Genomic DNA, 25,086 nt, shown 5'->3' with positions numbered 1-25,086 from the left:
GTTCTGTGGCTCCTTGCTGTTTCCTGAATACAAATTTGCATTAAAGAGCCTTCCATCCTTATTTTACAGAATTCTCTTTTCTGTACTCTGTGTTCCAGACCAACTAGAATACTAAACATTTCTGGATCTCTCTCTGTCCTCTGATGACTCTTCTCCTTGCCTGAAATGAACCATCCCTACCTCATCACTTCTTCAGTTGACATACATTCCTTGCCCCAAGGCCAAGCTTAGAAGCTACCTTTTACATAAATTCTCCAATATCCTTAATCATTATTTAATTTCTCTTATATCTATTTGTGTATATTCCCTCTTCTGACCTTGCCAACATCCTGGTATAAGTCCTCATTACTTCACACCTGGACTATTGTAAGAGCCTTCTGGTTGGCTTCCTTTCATACGTTTATCAAAGTGATCTTCCTAAGCATAGATCTGACTTCAATAAGCACCAGTGGCCCCTTATTTCCTCTACAATCAAGTGAAAAATCTTATGTTTTACATTTAAAACCCTTCACAAATGACTCCTTTCTACCTTTCCAGTCTTCTTACACTTCACTCTCCTCCAGATACTCACAGATGCTATGATTGCCCTGCTTGCTGTCCCTCACACAAGATACTCCATCTCTTTCATTTTCACTAATGGTCCCCCATACCTGAAATTTTCTCCCTCCTCATCATTACCTCTTGGCTTCCCTAACTTCCTTCAAGTCTCAACTAAAATTCCACCTTCTACATGTACTGTGTATGTACATAGCTGCTTAAATATTATCTCTTCCTATTAGAATGTGAGTTCTTTGAGGGAAGGGACTGTTTATTTGCCTTTCTTTATAACCCTAACATTTATCACAGTCCCTGGTACACAGTAGGCACTTAATAAATACTTGTTGACTTGCTTGTGAACATATATCATCCCTCTTACTAAGTTTTAAACCCCTTGATGGTAGGGACTGTTTTTCGCATTTTCCCCTAGCACCTAGGTAGTTATATGTTCTATAGACATAGAATCAGATCTGTAATCAGAAAGACCCGAGTTCAAATATGGCCTCAGAAACTTGATAACTGTGAGACCTTGAGGAAATTGCTTAGCCATCATCTGCCTCAGTTTCCTCAATTGAAAATGGGGATAATAATAGCATCTCATTCCTCTTTTTGTTGTGGAAATAAAATTTTTAAAATGATGTATTCATAAAGAACTTTGCAAAGCTTAAAATGCTACTATTACTATTAACCATTATCATTATTATTTTAAGCCTTGTACATACCCAAATGCTCACAAAGATTTGTGATCTTATCAATATAGATATTCCCTCCACTGATGCAGGATATAACCCATTCATCCCTATCCATCCTGTGTAACTTTGTTCTATGTCCTACCACATGAGATATCACTCATTTTGCTCTGGGCCTTCTTTGCTTTATCTTGACATCCTGAGGGCACCAGTGGGGTTTTCATTGGCCCTCACTCTAGCCACAAGACTAGGCCACTTTCTTTTATGCTCAAACATTTCATTGATAATATCTTTTATTAGGATTCATCTTCATAATCCCTTGCCTGTCATATGTTGTAGGCAAATAAAATTCAATACTGCATGGAGCATTACTTAATAAAGATTTGTTTAATTATTCAATTAAATTGGATTTCGTACTAATTTATTCCTCTGTGTTCTATGAACAACGACTCATAAAATAAAATGTCCATTTCTTCCTGTTTCCTCACTCCAATTTTCTAAGACCTATACAGGCTAAAACGTCCAAATCTCTTCCATTTCATTAGAGAAGCCTTTCCGGATTACTTCAACCCACAAGGATCTCTCCTTCCTCTTCCTTGCTATCGTACATATCTATAGCACCCATTTTGTGTTTAATATATTCTATAGTGAATTATGCTGTATTGTTCTGTATAAATGATGTCTATTAATGATATTTTAATCCCCTGGAAGGCAAATTCATGTGTCATCATGTCTTTTCATACTTCCTGAGTTTAGCACAGAATCTTATACATTGAAATACTAAATAAATATTGGCTGATAATGGTTAATACATGAACATAAAAGAAGAAAAGGATTTTTATTTCATCATCTTAATGGATCAAAATGAGAATTTCTATGTAATTAGATTTTACAAATATCCTCAGGTTATTTCTCTTACACCATGTATTGCAGCAAGAATAAGTACTAGTGACAACCCAGCGAGAAACAATTCCAACCATAACTAGCCATCAACACAGTCTAGAGCTGTGGTTAAACTAAATCTTTTACATTTTCTTGCTAATAAATGCTCCTAAATATTTTTAGTTTCTCCAAAGTCACTAAGGCTTAGAGAGGCTATTTGTCATAAGTCAAGCAGGATTCAACAAAGCATGACTTCCAGAAGAGCGCAGCTGCCTAAAATTGGCCAGCAAATGGAAAGAGAGTATTGCTTGCAGTAACCCTGCCTGCTGTCAACAAGCAAGTCTGCGACCAGCCTAGTAAATGTTTTATTGATTTAATATTAAATTAACTACCCCAGCATAAGGAGTGCATTATGTTTAATGGCATTCTGATATTTGTAACTGTAGTTTGCTATAATGCACCTGTAAAATTAGTATTTCATAATATTCCACAAAAAGCTATAAAATCTAATTATTTTTATGTGGAGTTTTGAAAAAGCTTGACATGGCACTGGTACATGGATTTGAAATGCATCAGAGAGCAAGATTCTTTTTAACAACCGATCTGGAAGTGTCCTGCCCTCTCCCAAATGCACTTCATAATGTTTAGCTGATAAAGATATTGTTTATCTTAAAATATTTGTGAGTTGTTCATGTATTATAGTTACCTTTCTGTTTTCTTAAAGACTATGGTGGTAAGATCTATAGTTATAAGTTTACAAAAATCAGATAGATAGATAGATACACATACATACTATATATACATATATGTACATATCTATATGTGTGTGTATGTATCTATATCTATGTATGATTCTGGCTACTCCTGGTGGAAAGTAATAGGTGCTGTTATACCATAGTTAAGGAGTTATTATTGATGATGATGATATCATTTCCCTTACCTTTAAAAGCAAGAACATTATTTACAAATACTGGATATTTCACAGCAAATATTTACCTATTAGTGAAACGTTTTAGAAAAAGCACACCTTAAAATAAAGCGTTCAAACTCACTTCCTCTGTTGATCAATTCAATTTAAATGCTTATGGTCCATGACAATGTGATTCCTATAAAGGAATTCAATCAATTTGAGTAAATAAGTTTTAATCTCAAGTTCTTTCTTTATTAAATAATTGAAATTTGCTAGGACTGGTACTCAAGACAAAAATTATATTTCTGAAAGGAGTCACAGACTACCAGAGGTAGAAGTGATTTCAGTGGCTGTTTGTAGATTATAGAGACACAGGTGCTGTCCTTCCAACTTCTACTCCCACTAACAGGACTATGTATGGCTGCTATACCTCCCTCCAGGATACTAGATGTAACACTTAGGGTTTGGTGATGCTAGTGCTATAGTTTATAAACTCCTACCTATGTTCTTCCACCATGTTTACCAGTTGATATCAATTCATCAGATAGAATTAACTTTTACAGAAGGGTATTTACCAAGATGGTATAATAAGAATAGTGACAGGCTCTCAGTATAAATGAAGTCCAGGGGAAAATGGCTTCAAACTTAAATGACATGTGCAAAGCTCCTTTGCACAGAGCTCCTTGTTGCTGAATTTTTTTTTCTTTGTGGGATACTTCCATTTAGGCATGGTATAGCTTCATTGGTTCTCTTCGTAGAGTCTTGAAGCTTCCTTTCCTCAGTTTATCTACTTTGTCCTTGGTTCGCAATTCACATAACACATCAGCTATTCTGAGGATACTACTAATACAAGGATTTTAGCGGAAAGTCCAAAATCTTTCAAAGCTCTGAAATTTATAAGGTCCTTCTCTGTTCAAAGTGAAGCAGGAAGGAAACTGAAGCTGAAGTTGAATCTGGAGCTCTACTTCCCCTTCCCATACCCTACTCCCACCAAATAATTCCTTGGAGCCTTGACTGGAGGCTTCCACCTAAATCTCATACCCCTAGGTTCTGAACTGGAGGTGAATGTGTTTCTTAGCCAACACTAAATAAACTTTCCATGTAACTCTTTTCATCCAGTGACTTTCAGGGACCAATGAAATGATCAAGGATTTTCCAAACTTAATCTAAAGCCATAGATTGATTGCTTGTTCTTCCTTGACAAAGGTATCAAGGTTTAGCATCTTGTCACTTCCTTGAAGTGGATTTGGGTAACTGATTGACTCAATCAGCCGTCACCCTTACATACTATAACTGACATCTAAAAAATAACTCTTTGGTCCACCTCAGTCTTTACTTAAATACTTCTAATAAGAAGCAACCCACCACCTTTTAAAGCAACACTTTGGGAGAATTCTAATGGTTAGAATATATTCCCTTACATCAAGCCTGTATTTTTTCTGTATAACCCCTACCCTTTACTCCTAGTTCTAGTCCTACCACAAAGAAAAGTCTAATCTCTTCTTCATAAAACATACCTAAGTCTTCCTGTGTTGGTTAAATTGCCTTATTTCCTATAACCAATACTCATATAACACAAATTTGAGGCCTTTCAGTATCTTTGCTACATTTATCTGAGTGTTATCTCAGCTTATCAATGTCCTTTTTAAGTGGCTCCCAAAACCAAGCATGATGTTTCAGGTTCAGTCTGACTAGGGTGTATTACAAGGAGACTCTCATATCCTCCATCCTTCAAGCTAGGCCTCCTTTTTTCATATATTTTCATTTGTTTTATTAAATATTTCCAAATTATATGTAAAAATTTTTTAACATTCATTTTTTAAAATTTTGAATTCTAAATTCTCTTCTTCCCTCATTCCCATGCCCCCTTAAGAAAACAGATAATTTAATATTGCTTATACATGTGAAGTCAAGTAAAACATATTTCCATAATAGTCATGTTGCCAAAAAGAGACACAAGAAAAATAAAATAAAAAAGTATGCTTCTATCTGCATTCACAGTTCATCAATTCTCTCAGTGGAGGTAAATCACATCTTTCAACATAGATCCTTTGAGTTGTCCTGGACTGTCGTCTTGATGAGAGTAGCTAAGTCTTTCACAGTTGATCATCCTTACAATATTGCTGTTATCATGTACTATGTTCTTCTGGTTCTACTCACTTTACTTTGCATGAGTTCATGTAAGTCTTCCAAAGTTTTTCTGAAACTATTCTGCTCATCATTTCTTTCTTATAGCACAATTTTATTCCATCCTCATGCACAGCTTTTATGGGGGAGAGAAAGAGAGAGAGAGAGAGAGTCATTTTTCCACCTTCAATTGCATGGAGTATAAGTGAGGTTCACAAAGCCTATGCTAGGTTTAAACTCTCTTAGTTTCTATCATGCCGAAAAGGCATTGAATATGGCCCTGAGTCAGCTTTTTGAGTAACAACCTAGTAAAACACAGAAAGGCTCATCAGTAGTAGTTTGTCCATGGGGCAGCTAGGTGGCATAGTAAATGGAGCACCAGCCCTGGAGTCAGGAGGACCTGAGTTCAAATCCAAACTCAGATGCTTGACACTTACTAGCTGCGTGACCTTGAGCAAGTCACTTAATACTAATTGCTTTGCCTGCCCCCCCCCCCAAAAATAGTAGTTTGTCCAATTTGTGAAATAAACAAACTAGATAGGTCATTCCTGGGTGTTCCTCACTGTATAACTCCCTTTCTGAGCAACAGTGGCCCAATGACATAAAAATGCAGTAGAATATAAGAAGAATCACACATTTTTAAACTATCTATCAACTTTAATATCTGTGCCAACACCCAAGTTACTCTAAATGTGAGATACTGGCTTCTAGGTGACATATTGAGTAGAGTACTGGACTTGTTATCAAAAAGAGCAGAGTTCAAATCCAACCTCAGTCAGGGCAAGTCACTTAATTTCTGTCAAGCTCAGTTTTCTCCTCTGTAAAATAGGGATTATAATAGCACCTGCCTTATAGTGTTGTGAGGGCTAACTGAGATAACAAATGTGAAATATTTTGAATACCTTGAAGAATATATACTAGCTATCTATATGATTAATGAATAGATCTATTATTGGAGGGACTAGATTACATAAATTTTGATATTCTTGCTCTAAACAAAGTCAGAGGAATGAACTAAATGGAGGAATGGTTCACAGATACTCATTAGAAATGCAAAGCAAGTAGCTAGCAGAGTGGGCTTTATCACTTTCCCAATATTAACATGAAAAATCTTTTTTTTTCTTCTTTTGTGGTACATTAGGTCATCTCATATTGAGGGCTAATTATAAATATATGCAAAAAGCCCATATGAAAATAATTGTAGCTCATGCACCAACAGAGGATGAAGTACAGAAAGTCTTTTGAAAAGTGAGTGCAACACTCCAAATTAAATCAGCATATGCATTAATAGTCTGTAATTTCAGTGAAATGATGGGACTATTTAAGGACAGTGGTGACATGTATGTTTGAAAGCATGAATCAGTAATAAGAAATCACAAAGGATAAAAATGTGTAAACTACATAGAAGCTTCATGCTTCTTCATGAATACTACCTTTAAAATAATGTATAGGCACTTTATATGGCAAGTACCAAATAAAGCAAAAATAATGAAATTAATCACTTTTGTAGCAGTAGAACAACTTCCCATTGAATTGGGCATTCACACTTTGCCTCTACTGAGAGGGTCACATACACTCTGGCCCTTGCTAAAAAATAGGCTTGCAAAGAAAATGTATGATAAGGTACCTCCTTCTTCTTTGCAGAGGTAGGGAATTATGGGCATGGATTATTATATATAATGTTGGATTTTTAATATATTGGTTAGTTCTACTCAACTGCCAATTCTCTTTCCTTTTTGTTCTTTGTTATAAAAGTTGCTTCTATGGGAGGAAAAATGGAAACAGAAAATGTAAATTACATAAAAATAAACATATCAATAAAAAATAAATTAATGATGAGCATTACCAGAGAGTATTAGTTGGTTCCCTGGTTCCCATAAAAGAAAAGGCTAATGTCAAAAAGGATTTACACCTGAGCTAGCAAGAGTTGCCTACTTATTAGGTTGAAAAAAAAGAAAACAAAATCTTTGTCTTCCTCTATTGTTTTCCTCCAAATCATTTGAATACATGCCTTCAGATCCTGCCAGACTCCACATTCCAGCAAATATCATGTATCTATATCTATCAATAGCTATATCTTTCTTTCTATATTTAATCTATCTATATGTATCTATCTGCACAGGACAGCAAAAATATGTATGCATTTATTTAAGTGAGCCTGAGTGGGAACTCACATCTCTGGAGGCTTTTGCTGCTTTTACTTTCACTGAATAAAGGTAACCAAACAGTAATCCTGAAAGATGGACTTTTGCAGCCTTCATGACTGGTCACCTTGTGAATCTGAGTTCTTGGATTGAATGTTAGCTTTCCAGCGGTATGTGCTTCTGCAATTCTACCCTTTTCAAATGAGAACATGACCACCACGGGGAGGATGAGCCTTTCATACATGGTTGATCAGAAAATGTAGACCTTGAGTTTCTGCTTGGACATTACAAATCTGAGGTGAATGTGAAATATCTGTTAAACAGTCTCTGAAATCTCCCAGGGGTCTTTACCTCTCCAGAGAGTACAATATAGGTAATGGGTCATAGTTCACGCTCTCTAAGTATTTGTCAAAGCACACTTTGTTTTTTTTTTTCCTATGCATTTCTTTTATGGTAAAGGAAATAAATTGCTGCCATATCAGATAACTATTACTTTCCATATTGGAGGAGGTCTGTGCAAGGGAGCTTTGCACATGTCATTTAAGTTTGAAGCCATTTTCCCCTTCCTAGAAGGGATCCTGATCATCTCTTTTAGGTAGACCTTAAATGAGAGCCATCCCTAAGTTTTTTTAAAGAATTTTCTTGGTTTTGGAGGTAAAGGAATAATGAGCAAAAAAGTAAGGCATCTTTTTTTAAAAGCTTGACCCCCTTCCCTCTACCTTCTTTCTAGAGGTCAGAGTAATTCATGACTGAACTTAAATCTTCATGAATCCATAAATGTACTAGGAATAGGTCCCCTGGACTACAGATAATATAGTTTTCTGGCAGGAAAAGACTCATTATTGATGTGGGATTCATCCCTGAATCAGCTGTCTATTTATAGTCAAACCACCATCTTGTTAAAGCAAAGATACTAATTTGTATAAAACAAGAAAAAAGGATGATGAGAAAAATAAAGCATATAATTAAAATAATTAAATCTGGACCTATTTAAACAAGATACTGATAATGAGAAAAAGGGTAATGGATGGCAAAAACCACTGTCAATTACAATACAATCATGCAGATGTTTAAGGGATATATCAGTTGTCATAGAAGAGGAGAAAAGCACTAAAAAAGTACCTTAGAAAATAATTCATTAACTTGCAAAGAAGAAAGAAATATCAGCCAAAGGCAATATAGAATATAAACTTATTGGTTAAATCTTAAGAAGGATGATAGAAGTTTGTTAGAGTTATCAGCTTATAAACAAGAGGGGGGCAGTGGAAGATGAAGGCCTTTTTGAGTAAAGTTTGGAGAAAGACCCAGCTAAGTAAAGTTAGCACAAGACATGTAATGATCAACATCAAAAAGAGCTAGGAGAATCAAATAAATCATATTTATAAAGTGCCTGGCACATAGTAGGTACTTAATATGCTTGTTCTCTCTCTGATCTTTTAAAGATCAAAATGGAAACCAACAAAAGAAGAAAAATGGAAAACATCTGCAGTGAATTTTATAACAAATTGATTTTGTTATCAAGGTCAGTAGAGAAAAACATTTAGACACTAGCATCACCATTCCATATATGCTTACATGTGACTTAGAAATGGTACCTCAAAGAACAAAGAAGGGAAACAAAGCCATATCAAAGCAAATGGAATGCTGGAGATCTGGGCTGGAGATAAAATAAGCGTAATGGAGGAGATCTGGGCTGCTGGCAAAATAAACATGAAGGCAATGTGAGATTGATTCACAAGGCATCAGATGGAGGAAAAAAACTTGATTGTATTAATACTGAAAATAGTGACCAAGAGAACAAAGACACCTTCCAAAACTATAAGGCTACTTTCTCATCATTATAAATTTCTGGATAAACCATCTCTACATGCATCAAGGATGTTTCCAGTGAAGGTATTAATAACTAATAATCTCTCATAAAGCAATATTCCATGATGGGTGACATCTTTACCATGATACAAATGACTGAAAGATTTAGAGACTCTGAGATCCCATTGGGATAATTATATTTGTTGATCATTAAAAAAACCAATTCAAGTATGTAAATCAAAACTGTTATCAAAGGCTCTCTTCTGTAGGCCAAGATTATTCAAAATCTCTTGAAAGATAAAACAATAGAGAAAACTGTCCACTGACATAAACATTAGGTGAAGCACAAAACATGGAGACATATGCTTGTCAAAGTTGTTCAGTACTATGATATAGGAAATTCAGAACTGAGGGTAAGTTGAAGAGGGATTCCTTGTGGATGGTGAGATCTTTCAAATGCTCCTATTTACAGAAAATATTGTGTTCCCTTTATGCAACCTCAGAGCATTGTGAAACATCTTGCAAAAAATTTCATTCAAAAGAGTTTGTCCTGACCATCTACACAAACCAATTAAGATTAAGAATGGCAATTGCCTAGATTATGACATGCAATTTGATGGATAGCTTGTATTACTTATTCATCAGTATGTATATCTATGAGAGATAGTACAATTGGACAGCAAGCCCCAGAATTAAACTGGAGACAGGGAACAAGCTAGATTGCTTTTAGGAAATTATTTTTTTAAAAAACCAGCACTTTGCCTCAAATTTCTCCTAGAAACAAAGGCCATCTTTCAAAAAAAAGTCTGTCAGTATTGTGATAGGGCTGTGAGACATGGAACATAACCGTCTCCAAAGAAATGAAAAATAATATCCAAGAAGCCTTTGCAAATGGGTGTCTTTTCCACCTTTCACTCATTCTGCTGTCTGCTATCTTCACCTGTGCTATATCGAACAGCTATTCCAAGAAGTGTATTTTTGGTCTCCTCCCTCCTCTCCAAATTATTCCTGGGCCTCCATACTCCTCAGCTGCCACCTTTCCTTATTCTTGAGCATCAAGTGTAGTCTGATTCAGGGTTTTCATTACAACGTACCTTGAGTGCGGCGTGGAATTGCACAGTGACCTTACCCCCAATATAGCTAAAGAATTAATTGTAAATGTCTTTGACAAAACTGTAGGTAGCCACAGTGAGAAAAAGCGGGCCCTACAAATACCACTCTAGTGTCTCAGGCCAGTGGGCTAGGTATGGGAAGGAAGAACCAGGAGAGTCCAATCAACGTACCTCAACCTGCTCTGAGTAGAGGGACTCCCCTGAAAGGGAACTATAGAGTACCTAGGAATTGTGCTAAGAGCTTTACAAACAAGGTAGGTACTGTTATTATCACCATTTAACAGTTAAGGAAACTAAGACAGATAGTAGTTAAGTGACGCGGCTAAATTTGAACTCAGGAAATGCTGATTCCAGGCCCAGCCTTCTGTCCCCTGTGCCTCCTAGCTACCTTAGTAAGTAGTACCTGGAACACTGCCAGAGGGTTAATTAGGAAAGCCTATGCAGTTTTATACTTATTCCTTTTTTCTGTGAGAGCTACCTTGCGGAAGCTTCTTTAAATTATCCAATTCCTGCCACTGCTGATTTTGTTTTAGCAAGACTACTCACTTGTTTATTTAGGATGGTAGGGGAAGAGGTCCTCCTAGGTTATTTCACATTCTACCATCTTCTCAGGGTAAATTATTTTTTTAAGGGAGTCTGTCTTTCAGAATTCCGACTACCAATGTTATCAGTCAAAGATATTCAGGATTTAAAATAGTACTGATTAATGTACTTTGTTCACAAATCCTTTTAGCTTTAACCAATGCTATGCAGGCATACAACTAGAAATGAATGAGGTTATTTCCTTTCCAAGCTTTCATGTCTGGGAATATATTCATTAGTATTGTAATTTTATCCAAGTTACCCACCCATAGGAATATCTGTTGCATCTTACTTACATCACAGGACTAAGTAAAAATCTAAATGGAAAAACATAGTTTAAAAGGAAAACAAATAAAGATTTTATTCACTGAACCCAGCCCTTGAATTATTTAGGCTTGACAGTTTGTTTTATGTGAAAAACTAGGCTTTGGTCTCACAATGAGTTCACAGCAGGTACTAATAAAGAATGTCCTTAAAAATAATAAAAAATGCAGAATTATGTACTAGCCCCAAATAAGAGAGAAAGAAGTTCAAAATAAAATGTATCATTTAGCATATGTAGTAAGAAGGGTGCTGGGCTAGGAGTCAAGGTGTTGGATTGGAAACTGATTCACTTCTAACTAGCTATGTGATCTTAGGCAAGCCACTTAACTTTGGCCTCAGTCTGTCTAATTAATCAACAGATCATTAATCTAGAGCTGTAAGAAACTTAAGAAATTGTCTATTCTAGCCCTTACATTTTGAAAAATTCATTTAAAATTTAATTTTTTGTATTAATGTTCTTAGAACCCTCCTCCTCTTGGGTCGGGTTTAGTCATAAAAGACATTTGTCTAGTATTGATATGATTCATACTTACCCCTACTCAGAAGTTATGTCTGCTAAGATCTGAAATTGATCCTTTTCTCCTTCTCTCTCACAGGCATTTTCATTCTCCCCTTTACAAATGAAAAAAGGGCTGTTAATTTACCCTGAGACTTTTGATCATTTATTCTACTTTAGATAGATTCATAAAGCCCAAACACTTCAAGTTATATTGTTTTCACAGGTCAAAAAAGCTGTACTGAATGTGAGAGTAGGCTATGTACTTAGTCACTTATTAAAATGGTTTCAAGGAATGGGAGTCCAGATGGTTTGATGGTAATATGATTAAAGATCTCCCCTGCCAATTAATCCCATTAATAGGTCTCAGGTAGAGCTAGTAAGGGAAGCTTGATTAAGGAAGGCTTGTTTGTAGGAAGGCCCACACCCTTTTGCTCATTAGGTCAGGAGGATTGTGAAGCCCTCAGGCTCTAAAAAGAGTGTATATATATATATATATACACTCTTTTTAGAGCCTGTGTGTGTGTGTGTATATATATATGTGTGTGTATATATATATGTGTGTGTGTGTGTGTGTGTGTATGTACTCTGAGGGTAGCCCTTAAGCTCTCTCTCAGAACTTCGAGGGGAAGGGGTGGAGAGGACACAGACAAGCAGACAGCTAGGATTTGTCAGTGAGTGCTTATATGAAGGCCTCAGCAGAGGGGAAGGTTATGGGATGGCCTGACTCCCTGCTGCGATATTGTGTCTTAAGTTCGTTGTTGTTATAATGAAGGAAACTTGCAGGTTTGGGGATATAATTGCTGCTAGGTTGAATTGGAGTTACTGGTTTGGGGATTTGGTTCTCTGGTGTCTGAATAAATGTTTTACTTCTTCTGCCTTCTATATGGAGAGTCTCTTATATTCTGTGATACAGAACCACACAGGCATATTCATGGTCACCATCAATATTGTGACATTTGCGTTACTGATACAGATGACCTAGCAAATGGCCTCTACTAGCCAGAATTCAGATGAAGTTAAAAGAAATTAAAAACATCGTAAGACTTAATGAGAGAATGTTTAAAAAACTAGGACTATTCAGTATAGATAAAGGAAGAGTGAGGAAATAATAATGGTCTTATGAAATGAATCTGGATGTAGCAAATAAAGACAATGGATCATAACAGAAAGAGCACAGACTAGAGAGTTATAGCCCTGCTGCTGGATTCTGGATCAGACATGTCCTCTCTGTGTTACCTTGGATAAATGAATAAAAAAAAATGTGGTTAATAATGTTATTGTTGTTCAGTTGTTTCAGTTGTGTCTGTCTCTTTGCGACCTCATTTTTGGGAGATGATTGAGTGGTTTGGCAAACAGGGTTAAGTGATTTGCCGGCGGGGGGGGGGGGGGGGGGGGGGGGAGGAGCGAGGGTGGAACAGCTACTAAGTGGCCATATTTGAACTCAGGAAGATGAATCTTCCTACCTCCAGGACTGGAATGCTATCATTTACAAGTGATTTGCAAGTGTAAAGAACATAAGTTTTAACTATTATTATTATTATCCATAGGCAATATCATAGGACCATAGACTTATAGCTGGAAGGGATCTCAAAAGACCTCATTTTACAGATAAGGAAATTAAGGCCAAGGAAGCAAAATAGAATGTAAGCTTCTAGGTGTCAGGGACTGTTTTTGACTTTCTTTGGATTCCCAGGAATTAGTACAGTGTCTGGCAGATAGTAAAAAACTTCATAAAGGCTTGTCAATTGATTGACCAAGTGACTTGCTCACGGTCACCTAGATAGTAAGCACTAGAGACAGGATCTGAATTCAGGTGCCTAGAATCCAAGGTGATTTTTCCACTGCACCATGCTGCCTCTACAAACCTAATGACTATGAGCAGGAAATTATTAAAACAATATACATAGTCTTTTGCCCAACTCCAGTATTGTAAAGAGGTTAAAACTCCATAATTGTAAAGAAGCTAAATGAAATTTTCATTTTATCACTGCCTTAGAGTTGGTATAACATTTAACAGAAAAGACATTCAAAAACTTAATCCAAACATTCACAGACAATGAGTGTTTATGATGCAATTTTGAAAGCATAGAGATTGTGGTTTTGAAGCTATCTTCTGGAGTACCTCATTGTCTATTGGGAATCCTTCCTCCATTTGAACTCTGTACAGGGCAGCCTCTATAAGATTGGTAAATACCATTGGTAAACATATATCTCTTGGTCCTAGGCTTTGTTTGTTACTGATAATCAGTTATTAAGCAATATTACTCTGTGGTTGTATGCATCAAGGAATCTTTTTTGATCTGAATACATGCTTTTACCTCATTCGAAGTGTATTTTTAAGGCTGTATTTTGCTCTACTAAGAAAAAAAGAACAAGAAATCCATAACAAGACTATATTCTCTGTACCTCTCAGTCAATTGTATCACTAAAAATTTCATCTGATGAAGAAAATAATTTCCTGTTTTTATAATATTTTTATTAAGACTATCCCCAATGGTATCTCATTTTATAGAGATGATAAAGTAAGTATATCTTAATAGTTATTTTGTTTTATAAATTTATTTTAAGTTTAACAAATATTTATTGTCCTACTACGTGCAAAGAATTGATCTGAGTGCTGAGCCTACAAAGACAAAAATGGAATAGTTCCTGTCCTCGAGGAGTTTATACTCTATTGGGGGTGAGCATTATGTGAATATAAGTAAGTACATAGCACATGCAAAATCATACATAGTAATTTCTTTTTTTTTAAACTTTAATTTACTTTTTATTTTGAGTTCCAAATTCTCTCCCCGCTTCTAGCCTTTTCCTCAACCATTGAGAAGGCAAGCAATTTGATACTTATTTTACATGTGAAGTCACATAAAACCTGTTCCCAAATTAGCCAATGTTGCAAAAAGAAAAGAAACAAAAACAAGAAAAACAAAGTGAAAAAAATGTGCTTCAAAGTTCATCAGTTCTCCCTGGAGGTTGATGGGTCATTTGGAATTGCTGGGGATCATTGTATTGATCAGAGAAGTTTGTCACAGTTGTTCATCATTACAATATTGTTGTTATTGTATACAACGTTCTCCTTGTTTGCTCACTTTCTTTTGCATCAGGCCATATAAGTCTTCCCAAGTTTTTCTTGAAACGTTCCTCCTCATCATTTCTTTTAGTGCATTAATATTCTGTCATAATTACACTACAATTTGTTCAGCCATTCTCCAACTTGTGGTCATTCCCTCAATTTTCAAATTTTTTGCCATCACTAAAAGAGCTGTTACAAATATTTTTGTACATATTGTTTCTTTCCCTTTTCTTTCATATCTTGGGGATATAGACCTATTAGTGGTATTGCTGGGCCAAAGGATATACACAGTATTAGCCCTTTGGGCTTAGTTCTAAATTGTTCTTTAGAATGGTTGGAACAGTGACAACAATCCACTAGTGTGCCAATTTTTCGACATCCTCTCCAGCATTTGTCATTTTCCTTTTCTGACATGTTAACTAATCTGATAGGTATGAGGTGGTACCTCAGATCTATTTAAATTTGCATTTCTCTAATTATTAGTGATTTTGAATAATTTTCATATGACTATTGATTAGCTTAGCAGTTTTTAATGTTCTCTAGATCATCTTTTCTTGGTAAAATACTGTCAGTGATTTCTTAAGTCATTCAATATATTTCCCTCTTTAAAATGCCTTCAAAAGTATATCCTCATTGTTTTTAAACCTGTATCACATCTATGCATTATCTGTCTCCCTACATTCTAGACCACTATATGCCTAGAAGCATGATAATAATTCATTATTAAAATATGTTCTTTACTACCACAATATAACAATAATAATCTTTATAATATACTAAGTAAAATTATTTAATGGGCCTGGCACATAATAAATGCTTAATAAATGTTTTACTTAATTTACTGTAATATTTTAATTATTATATACATTTTCTTTCCTCTAGTGAAGTAATTTTGATGAATATATGAAAACATATCAAAGCAAAGATCTAAGTTATTATTGTGATGATAATGGTGAAGACTTCATGAAAAAGCTACCAGGTATTTCCTATTTCCCCAGAACACAGAAGAAAGAATAAAAAGAAATGAGCTTGCCACATGGCATAGAAATAGGGAAATATTGCTGGCACTATTTGTTGTTAAATATGGAAACTAGTAAAAATGTAAAGCTATAGAAACCTTTCCCCACAGAATGTAAGTGCACTGAGGTCAAGGAATCTTTTCCTTTTAATCTTTGGGTCCATAACATCTTACACAGTGCTTTGCACTAGCAGGCATTCAAAAATGCTTGTGAAATTTACCAGCACTGAATTCTGGTGACTTATAACAACAAGAAAGATTCTCTTCAGGGTGAGAAAATTTAGCATGGGAAAAACAAAGGATCTTCTAGCACTAATATACTACATACCTACAGCAACTTCTATTCCTTTCTTTTTTCTCCAGGGAGTCAGTAATATTTTTGAGAGGAAGGGAGTTCATAGTGCCTTCAGGGTTGTGTAGACTACTAATAAGAAGTGGGAAGTGATCCAATTGGCCTTCAAACCTGTTATTACTGTTGCAGTTGTTGTTAATATTATTATGAATGTTATTACTGCCTCACATTTATATAGTGTGCTGAGGTTTACAAAGCATTTTCCCCACAGCGCTGCCAAACAGATAATACAAGTATTATTATACATATGAGGAAACCAAGATTTGCTGTATGGTTATGTAGCTTGTCCAAAGTGTGAGAGCAAGGAATAAAGCATAGTTTTCCTTGATCCCGAATATGGTACTTGTACCCGCAACACAGTGACTACCACATCCTACACTACTGCCTAAAGGCCAGGTAGATTATATTGCACTCTTCCCTTAGGGTTCTCTGGTACCTTTAAGGGCATGAAGTGTCTAGGCTCTCTGCCAATGACCCTAGCCCCAACTGATAGTGTTCCCTCAAATGTAGGGGGATGTCCCCTGCCCCCTAGTTCCATTTAACTACTGATAATCACATTAGCTTTTACAAGTGAATATTTACTGCAGAAGGTATAATCACAAATATACAAATTTATTCCCCCCAAACATGAACATAATCCTCCTGCCTTTGTACCAATTCCATCTCTAGTGAGGGGAAGGGGATTAGTTTGGTAACCTTGCTCATTTTCCATAGAGCACAGTCCCAGTTCCAAGTCCAAAATCCCCTTTGGGCTCAAGTCATAGGTACCCTGGCTTCTCCAGGCTTCCATGCTGGGTGGGCTGGCTAGCTGTATCATCCCACCCGTTAATTCTGGCTCCGAGGTCACCATGGCTCAAACTCTTGGATCCTAGAGGAATCACCTTGGGCGACTAAAACTAAAGAGAATAAAGAACACAGAACACAAATACCCCCAGGCCCATTATTCAGAACTGGGGTAATAAAAAGGGTAGAGGGGCAAGAAATCCTTCCCTCTTACCAGTTCATGGCATCTTCACTGGGGGTGAACTGGGATCTTCACCCTCTAGACGTAGCCAATAACAGAACAGTAGAAAGAAGGTGACAGAAGAGAGAGAAAAAAAGTCTCGCTAGTTTTAAAGACACAGACAGCTAATCAAAGGAGGCTACCCCACCCAAACATAGGGGATGGAGAGGCTTCCATTTCAGATAATCTGGAAATGCTCCCCAAACCCCTTCAATGGACACCTCCATTAGTTGAACTGGACACACCCATATGCTCCCAAGTTACACCTTTCCACCTGTTTGAAATTTGCCATCCCTGACAAATAGGCCCAGGTATTTTTTAACAATCTTCATCCTGAATTCAGAACAGCTCTCTATGGTCTCTGAGGAGGCATAAGCAAAGTCCTTTCATTTGCTTCCCTAGTGCCATATAAATGGTCTCCAAACAGCCAGTGTTACATTATCGCAGGTAATATGACTTGTGCAGATGAATATCACAATTATCTCCAAATACAAATTTATGAAGATCCAAATAATAAAGAACATTTCACAGAGTTTCCTAAGTCAATAAAATGAGAAACATTTTACAAAGCTTACCAAATATCTCTGCTTTCTTGTTATTTAGTCATTTTCAGTTGCATCTGCATATGACCACCTTTAGGGTTTTCTTGGCAAAGATGCTGGAGTGCTTTGCCATTTTCTTCTCTAGCTCATTTTACAGATGAGGAAACTGAGGTAAATAGGGTTAAGTGAATTGCCTAGGGTCACATAGCTACTAAGTGTCTGAGGTCAGATTTGAACTTAGTTCTTCCTGATTCCAGGCCAGTGCTCTATCCACAGTGCCACCAAACTCCTTTCTCAATGCACGAGCAGAAGAAAAAACAGCAAAGATAAAGTTGGCTTCCATCTGGAATAGAAACCTGGTCCACACTGAGTTTCCCAAGTCACATAGAGCTTTCCCTAGAGGAATTTGGGACCTGGTGTCAACTTGGCCCTGACAGACTCTAAAGGCCCCTCAATTGTGCCTCCATTAGTCAAATTGGGCATGCCCAGACTAGCCCAGGTTATATACCAACATACCTCATTATCACCTATAAATTCTTGGGAAATATAGAAAACTAGGGGAAAAAAACTAGGGAACTTTTATTATATAGTTATCTTATTCTTCTGCTTTGTTTTCCCACTGAAAGAGTAATGAGTGGTAATTTTTCAAAAGAGAGCTTTATGACTTCAATCCAAGTGTCCTTAGGACACTTATAGTGCTTTCCAAGATGCTCCTTAAAAGGGTTTTTCAAAAGTCAATTTGAGTGACAAAAGGAAACGCAAACCAGATGAGGGTGTGAGAATAGGACAGGCTTAGTAATTCAGTAATGAAGAAAAAAAATAGGGTCTATTTTGTCAGGTAGGGCAAAAGTCATATCTAGAGCAGAACTCTAAGAAAGGGAGGAACAGGTTTTTAAAGGGGCGCTATAGTAGATAAAAACACTGGGTTGTGTGTTAAGGCCTAGTTCCATGGTTCTCTACTTGTGATGATTCTGCAGCTTCCTATGGCTTTAATTATCGCTTCCATATAGATGTCTCCCAAGTATCTATCTGCCGCACAGGGCCAGAGATATATTTCTGCACTTCCAACTTCCTGATGAATATTTCTACTTGGATATGTAACCAATACTTCCAATATACATACATACACACATATACATAGATATATGTGTATATGTGTGTATATGTACACACATATATATGTATGTATTATACACACCTATAGATATACATATATTATATTCACACACATATATAATCACTTAAATCATATTATTTCTCAAGCTTATCTCTACTTCCCAGTTTCTGTTGATGACATTACAATTCTCCTAATCAAGGAAGCATGAAATTTCCCTCATCCTGACTATTGTCTTCCCTACCCCACATCCCTGCCAAACCCTTTCAGTTGTAAAGTCTTCCTGATGCGATCATCTCTGCAGTAACTTAGCCTCTGTCTCTTCCTTTGTATGGCCCACTTTCACCACCATAGCTCAGGCTCCCCATTACCTCTTTCCTAGATGACAGCATTGTTGTGATTGTTGTTGTTCAGTCATTTCAGTTGTGCACAACTCTACATGACCCCCATTTGTGGTTTTCTTGGTGAAAATGCTAGAGTGGTCTGCCATTTCCTTCACCAGTTCACTTTACAGATAAGGAAACTGAGACAGAGTGAAGTGACTTGCCCAGGGTCACACAGCTAGTAAGTATCTGAGGCCAAATTTGAACTCAAGTCTTCCTGATTTTAGGTTTGGCACTATATCCACTGTGCCACCTACCTTCCAAGACTACAGTACTAGCCCCTTAATTTATCTACCTACTTCTACTTTCTTGCCTCTGCAATCCATCCTTCATACCATCGCTACTGACATTTTCTTTTTTTTTTGCTTTTTTTTTGGGGGGGGCAGGGCAATTGGGGTTAAGTGACTTGCCCAAGGTCACACAGTGAGTAAATGTGTCAAGTGTCTGAGGCCAGATTTGAACTCAGGTGCCCCTGACTCTGGGGCCGATGCTCTACTCACTGCACCACCTAGCTACCCCAGCTACTGACATTTTCTGATGAAAAATAACTTCCATGTTAAAAAGTGCTCAGTGACTCCCTTTGCCTAGAGTATAAAACACAACTCTTTTTCCCCCTTCTGTCTGCATTTCTATTTCTCTCTTCTTGTTTGAATACCCTTGTGATGATTCTGTTATTGTTGTTAGTCATTTCCCTGTCATGTTTGACTCTTTGAGCCCATTTGGGGTTTTCTTGGCAGAGATACTGAAATGGTTTGCCATTTCTTTCTCCAGCTCATTTTACAGATGAGAAAACTGAGGCAAACGGGGTTAACTATCAAATGTCTGAGGCTGGATTTGAACTCACAAAGCTGAGTCTTCCTGATTAAAGCCCAGTGCTCTATTGGCTGCATCACCTAGCTGCTCCTTGCAGCACTTATGATTTTACTTAGATCCAAATCTTGCCAAACTTTCTTTCTACTGGTTTCCCCTCCCCACCTCCTTCTTTTCTTCTTTACTAAATCATCTATCATTCTTCATCATAAGATTTTAAAAATGGGTTTATAATCTAACCTGATGTTGTCTTTGGCAGTCATCTCTGCATTTAGCAAGTAACTCAAATGTTTGATGGTTAAGGAAAGTTTTTTTATATTTTTTACTCTTTTGCTCTCCTTATTTCAGCAATTAATTTTCATTGGTTTAACTTCTGGAGGAAATATTACAGTTGGTAACAATGTCATTTTTCTTCTCCATTCTCTATTTGTTTTTCATTTTCAATAGCAAGCTTAAAATTCCATATTAATTGTATGCCATATCATTATTCACATTATTAATCTTCCTTTTCATATATTATAAATTGTGATCTTAGCTCTGATGAGGACATGATCTTATTTGGCCCATACAGCTGACTCAGGAATAACTGCCTCTAACGTAATAAATTTCCAGTAAGGACATTATAGTCCTGATGTATTCCATCCTAATCAGAACATATCTATAGTGTTTTGTTCAGTGTAAATCATTATTCAAAAGATGCTGAATAAGCTAACGCATGTTCAGAGCAAGGCAAACATAATAATGGAGATCCTTGCATTCGTGCCTTCTGATAATCAGAGAACAAACCAGGACATAAGGCATCATGTAAGAGGTAGCCCCTGAACTGACCCTTACGGGAAGATTCTAAGGGGCAATGGGGAAGCAGGGATGCCTACTAAGTATGGTAGAAATCTTTTGCAAATGCACAGAGATGAGTAAAGTATGTTGAGTGGGCTGGAGTGGAATTAGAACATAAGTGTTCATGAAGGAGAATAAGGCAAAATGAGTCGAAAAGGTAGGAGGGAACCAGATTGTGGAGTCATTTTAATGCCTGGCTAAGGAGTTTGTACTTTGTTTGAGAATCAATAGAAAGCTACAGGATAGTTTGTGATCATACCAAATGCCATAGTGTTTTGACCACTGCCTATGTATTCTTGGTCAGAAAGGGATATAGCACCAGTCATTCCATATATGTTAGATCAACCTTTTAAAGGCAAGATTTGAACAGGCAAATGGAAGCTCAGTCTGGAAGTTATTGTTCCTCAAATCAATAGAAATTAGCACTTTGGGAAATAAGTTTATCTCATAATTATCCAAAACCAAATGGAAAAACATGACATATTTTAAAAATACAGAGGGTGTTTTTATTGTTAGATGGTGCAGTTGTTCCCTTCATAGCAGAGTATCTGAAAACACTATAGTGGTGAGGAATCTATATATGAGAGGCTAATATCATTGTCAAAAGAAAGTCTAGTGTCTCATTCTATCCAGAAGCAACAACAGAAAATGACATTAGTGTTTGATCCTAACATAACTGGGTTCTATGGCATATCGTATGAGAAGTAAGTGATACTTCTGCGAGGCGTTCGCAGCCTAGTTCATTTGAAGGGGATATGTCTTGTGCATCACCCCAGAATGACATGGAAAGCAACGTGGTACTTTGGAAAATACCCTGGATATGAATCTAAATTCTTGAATCCTTTATTCATTACCTTTGTGACTTGGGACAACACACTCAACCTCTCAGGGCCTATGTTTCCTCATCCATAAAATGAAAAAATTGCATGAGGTGAACTCTGAGGTCACTTCAACCTCTAGATGTGTGATCACTCTTGAAATTAACAATGTAAAAGACCAAATATGAAAAACATTTTTATAACCACATCTCATGGGTCTTAAGGCGGATCAAAAATCATAATTATCTAGCTAACACGCTGGATAAGAGAGTTGGGATTCAAAAACTTCTTGGCAGCCTAGAGTGTTGGGTTGAGACTAATAAGAGGGTTTAACAGAAATAAATGTAAAGTCATATATTTGGGTGAAAAAATATATTTCCTATTTCTAATATGTCAGCTAAAAAATCTGGGGGTTTTAGTGAACTACAAACTCAAAATAAGCCAATATGTGGCAACCAAAAAAATTAGAGAGATCTTACGTTGCATTAAAAAAGTTTCCTTTCTAAGAACAGGGATGTGATATTCTGGCTTTTTCTGTCCTCATAAGGTCTTATTTGGAGGATTTTGTTCAGTTCTGGGCTCCACAGATTATGATGAACATGAATAAATGGAAGGATGTCCAAAGGAGCACAACCAGAATGGTGAAGGGCCTCAGTTCCATGTTATATAAGAATCCAATGAAGGAAGTGGCTGTATCTCCGGTTTAGCTTGAATAAGAGATACTTCATGGGGGGGTACTTCACACTGTCCTCAATTATATGAAGGTCCCAGAAAGAAAAACCAGAAACACTGGGTGGAAATTGCAACCAAATCAGACTTGATGTCAGGAATAAGTTCCTAACTCTTGTTGTTGTTCATTTCTATCTGAGATTTTGTGACCTCATATGGGGTTTTCTTGCCAAAGATCTTAGAGTGCTTTTCTATTTCCTTCTCCAGTGAATTAAGACAAACAAAGGATAAAGTGACTCGCTCAGGGTCCCACAGCTCGTGAGTATCTTAGGCTAGATCTGAATTCAGGTCTTCCTGATGCTAGGCTCAGCATCCTATTCACCGAGCCATCTCACTGCCTATTAGAGCTGTCCAAAAGTGGGATAGGCTGCCTGGGCAAGTGGTGAGCTCCTTCTCCTTGGAGATAATCATGTATATTGTAGTGGGAATTTATTTTGTGTATATATTACAATAAATGGCCGCCATGGTCTCTTCCATCTCTAAAATGTTTTGATTCTGTGAGACTTGATCAGTTGATACCCAAGACTTCTTCCAGGTCTACAAATCTTTGATTTTATAAAATATGTACTGACTTGTATCAACACACTAAAAATTGCTAGCCACCTAGTATTTCTATTGCACTTATGTACAGATCAAAGTCCTTCTAGTATGATGATCCATCAGATCTTTTAATGGAAGGTTTTTTTTATTTATTACACTTGTTCCCCTGGGAAAACTGAACCCATAACCATGTGATATTTTAGGAATGAAGGTTATTTTGAGGAATAGGAGCATCAAGACAAAATTCCAGAAGATGTGGGTATAGTGTAGTTTTTACTTTTGAGTAACTTTAGAATTCTATGTCTATGTTTTTATGATTCTCTCAAATAGCAGAAAGAAACTCAGTCCTAACCACACAGTCTAAAGTTCAGATTACTGGGTTAAGTAAAAGAAAAAAAAATCTTGGTGTAAACTGAATTGATAGTCATTTTAGTGCATCAGTGGTAGACTGTTTCAAAATCATCAATATTTCAGAATCCATTGGTCACTATAAGCCATCTCTACAGGCAAATATCCAGTGAGTTCAGAGCAACTTTCCATTATTTATTCAAACTTTGGTCTTTATAATCTAGGTTGACAGTTGGATATTGAATTTCCTATTGCCACACATTTTAGGGAGAACTGATTGAATACTTTGATGTCCCAAGATACTGCCTAGTGACAAACATGTTCTCCATCTGAAGTAGTCCGTCAGGTTTTAATACTTTTTCTACTATGTATGCTGTTCATAAAGGCTAGCTGAATGACAATGCTAAAATTACATTGATAACTATGACAGAATAAGCTGTATCTGATTGTTTTCCATCTTGAGGGAAAGGCAGGGAGGGAGAAAAAAAGTTTGGAACTCAAAATCTTATAAAAGTGAATGGTAAAAACTTTCTTTACATGTCATTGGAAAAAAATAAAATACTACTAAAAAAAACTATGACAGAAAAAAAGAATGTGGATTCCAGAATTCACATCTTGCCCTCTTTCTTCATTTAAGGATTTTTGTTTTGTTTTTATTACCTTTTTGATCTCCCTAACCTTCCTAGTCTAAAAGTGCAATGGGCACTCACAGGCTGATCTCACCATTAATTGGCGTAGTACCTTTGACCTGCTCCATTTCTGTCCTGGGCCAGTTCACCCCTCCTTAGGCAGCCTAACATCCTCACCCCTACCTCTCAAGGATTCAACATATTGGTGCCATACTTAGGATACTTGATTAACTTAGCATACTACCTTTTAACACTCCTGAACTCAAGTGATTCACCAGCCTCAGCATCCCCAGTAGCAAGGATGACAAGTATGTGCCAACATTCCCATCCATTTTTAGTTTTAGCTCCATTTGTTTTAATGCATTTTTTCTTTTTAAATTTCCTTCCCTGGGATGCTGTGTTCCATGGTTTCAGGTTAAGAATTTTGTTTTGGTTTTGCTTTTATTTTTTTGACCTCCTACCTTCAACAACAACCTCATCCCTGTCTCTGAAATATCTTAAATGTTATGGCCCTTGTATCCAGTAATTGTGTTTACATCATCTCTGAAAAAGGCACATAGTTAAGAGAAAAAATAGCCAAAACAGCTCAGTGTTTTTTGGCTTATTGTTTGAATATCTGAAGACATTGCATCTGGAAAGAATTCCATTAATTTGTGGCTAGCACCCATACATCAGCTCCACAAGAGCTTCCAAGTAAACAGAGGGAAATTGGCATTGCTATCTTGGGGCAAGGAGCAAAGGAACATCGTGGTACAGACTAATCCAAGAAGAAAACATTAACCCAGATGTGAACAAGACAATGAATGAATTGTTCCTCAGAACTTTTCAACTCTTCAGGTTGCGAGCTACAATTATAATCACCAATACATTCAAGCACTCGCAGAAGGTTTAAACCTGAAAATTACAAACCATGGCCTAGGAAACAATCATATCTCCTTATCTCTGGGCCATATAGCTATCCCAATTAAACTTAATCACTTAAGCAAATTAAACTGCTCTTTAAGAAGCAACTCTGAAAATCATGAGGTCCCTTAAAAATGTACACAGTCACTCAAACACAAAATAACTGGCATTTATCTGTAAGAATGAACTAATCACAGGGGTTGCATAACCTTGCTTTCACTTTTAATCAGAGAGGCAATCTTTCTTCTAATATAGCAAATATAATTTGTTTGTAAATTTACCAGAAAGGATTACAGCTGACTATTTTGAGCCTCTGACTTCAGAGGATTTTATAGGACTACAGTTCTTTTGCCCTTCCCAAGGAATACAGAGAAT

Source organism: Trichosurus vulpecula, chromosome 3 (assembly GCF_011100635.1).
Source record: "Trichosurus vulpecula isolate mTriVul1 chromosome 3, mTriVul1.pri, whole genome shotgun sequence".
In the NCBI taxonomy this organism is placed as follows: Eukaryota; Metazoa; Chordata; class Mammalia; order Diprotodontia; family Phalangeridae; genus Trichosurus; species Trichosurus vulpecula.
Note: the sequence above shows the minus strand (reverse complement) of the source record.